This window comes from Lasioglossum baleicum, unplaced genomic scaffold (genome assembly GCF_051020765.1).
Source record: "Lasioglossum baleicum unplaced genomic scaffold, iyLasBale1 scaffold0071, whole genome shotgun sequence".
In the NCBI taxonomy this organism is placed as follows: domain Eukaryota; kingdom Metazoa; phylum Arthropoda; class Insecta; order Hymenoptera; family Halictidae; genus Lasioglossum; species Lasioglossum baleicum.
In genome coordinates this window covers 102267-105196 of record NW_027469131.1, presented here as the reverse complement: position 1 = coordinate 105196, position 2930 = coordinate 102267, and positions in this window count along the sequence as shown.

The window sequence follows — 2930 nt, the reverse complement described above, 5'->3', positions numbered from 1 at the left end:
AACAGCTTCCAAGGCTCGCTTGCACGCGCGAACGAATTGTAGCACGGTTATGGAGGTGCCGTCAAAGGTAGGCACAAGTTCAACCGCTTGTTTAACGGTGAAATTCGAAGAATCGTGCATTATGGGTTCGCGGGGCGCAACGACTGGGCTAGCTGGTGTCACGTCCTGGCGGGGCTATAAGAGCAAGAGAAGAGAATACCGCGGCCCGGCTACTCTGCTCTTCCACTGACTGACATTTAATAAAAGTGTTGGTCTTTTTATCAACAGACTAGGACCCGATGCCGACACCTGCATGCAGTTGTGACGTCGGTCGCACCTCCGACGTTAGCTTTAAGACTACATGTAAAATTAGATACATAAGAGCGAGCGTTCCCCTTTAAAGATTCCAAAACTCCTAAAAAATCCTTCATAACAATGAATCCTTAACACCACGTACATCTGATTGAAATCCATCAACATAACCTAAAATCCAAAATCTGTCAAAATCCTAAAATAGCCAAAAATGGCCCAAACTCGAAGATTGAAATATCATTGGACTCGTGAGCGAAAATCATGAAACTAACCTAAAAATTTGTAGGTTATGTTCTCAATTCGCGTTTGTTTAGACTTTACCAAAATTTCGATTTTTGGTAATTTTCAAAAGTACTTAGAATATTTTCAAACATATGATCGGTCGACAAATGATGTCAACTAATCATATGACATATAAAATTTACATCGAAACGCCTTGCAAGAGCAAGCGCTCGAAAATATTCTAAGTCCCAATTTATTTAAATAAATAAATAGGTACGCCAATGGTTACCACTGTGACGTCGGTCGCACCTCCGACGTTAGCTTTAAGACTACATGTAAAATTAGATACATAAGAGCGAGCGTTCCCCTTTAAAGATTCCAAAACTCCTAAAAATCCTTCATAACAATGAATCCTTAACACCACGTACATCTGACTGAAATCCATCAACATAACCTAAAATCCAAAATCTGTCAAAATCCTAAAATAGCCAAAAATGGCCCAAACTCGAGGATTGAAATATTATTGGACTCGTGAGCGAAAATCATGAAACTAACCTAAAAATTTGTAGGTTAGGTTCTCAATTCGCGTTTGTTTAGACTTTACCAAAATTTCGATTTTTGGTAATTTTCAAAAGTACTTAGAATATTTTCAAACATATGATCGGTCGACAAATGATGTCAACTAATCATATGACATATAAAATTTACATCGAAACGCCTTGCAAGAGCAAGCGCTCGAAAATATTCTAAGTCCCAATTTATTTAAATAAATAAATAGGTACGCCAATGGTTACCACTTAATTTTCGAGTCCTGCACCACTGGGAACGAAAACTGCTGACTCTAGTGCGGCGGCCATCGCGATGTTTACGACGAAGACCGGCACAAAGAGGACACGGTCCCCTTTTGCGAAGTCAGCATTTTTCGAACGAACGTTGTTCGTCGACGAACGTTCGATTCTCCCCAGTCCTCTCCGGGGACCCGAGTGGGTCAGTCGAGTTTTCGTCAATCTTCCAAGTCCAGACTATTTAGACATAGTCTTTCCAAATCCAGATTGTTTAGACACAATCTTCCCAAATCCATACTGTTTAGACACAGTCCCTAATACCATTCAGTAATATCGTATTCTTATTCGTTTAATTCAAATATTACTTCGTTTATTCAATTAAACATTTTTATTGCGTTTCATATTTCGTACTTAGTACGTATTTCGATTTCGTTAATAGTAAGCATCTTTACCTTTGTATTCTTTTACGTTATTAATATACTTTGTTTTACCAGAGTCAATCTAAATCCCAATTATTATTTCCTTGCTCCTAACTTCGTAGTTTGAAGTGACACGTTGTTAGTTAGAGATAGAGTTCTCACTGGAAAGTTCGCGAATAGTATTCCTTATTCAATTTCATGTTTCAACGTGTTCGCGTACGTGCGTGATAGTGATAGACTTGCTCGCATAGCAAGCTCCGCAGCATCCACGTCCGTTTTCTCGAATCAAAATATCGTCAACCACGCGGACGATATTCGCGAGATAAATTCACGGGATCGTACAGCGTCCACGTCCGTTTTCTCGAGTTAAAATATCGTCAATCACGCGGACGATATTCGTGAGTTAGATTCACGGTATCGTACAGCGTCCACGCCCGTTTCCTCAACGAGCGCATCCGTCTACAATACCGTAGCAGCCAGCCGTCAATCATTGGAGGTCGTTCCTGTCAAATATTGACGTGACAGAGTTTGGCGCAGTCGTCAATCCTTGAAGGTCGTTTCCAGCCATTTGGATCAACGCCTGTCAAGCAGAGCGGACCGTATTCAAGGCCATCAGCGCAACCGTAGCTGTTCATCCGTTGCGAATTCATTTCTCGTGTCAATCGACAAACAAGCGAAGCGTAAAAGTAAGTGGAACATATTACCGCGTATGTTTCAGGGTCGCGTGCATCATTCATCTGTGTAAGACTGCATGCAGGTGTCGGCATCGGGTCCTAGTCTGTTGATAAAAAGACCAACACTTTTATTAAATGTCAGTCAGTGGAAGAGTAGAGTAGCCGGGCCGCGGTATTCTCTTCTCTTGCTTTTATAGCCCCGCCAGGACGTGACAAATTTGGCGCAGTCGGTAGGACACTCGTTGGTCACCGATGTTAGAAACACCGTCAACACTTTTGTAGGATACGTCATATGTCCTACCTCTGCCAAAATTTGTTGTGACAAATTTGGCGCAGTCGGTAGGACAGTCGTTGGTCACCGATGTTAGAAGCACGGCATCGAGGAATAAAAATAGAATCAGTGTTAGCACGCGAACCCCTGCGCGTTCCATCATTGTTTGACAATTTAACGCAGTAGACTTAGAGTCCGTGAAAGCATAGTGTCAGTTAAAAGTGCGACGGGCAGTGAAGGAAATGCCCTTTCGCCCACGTTACATACT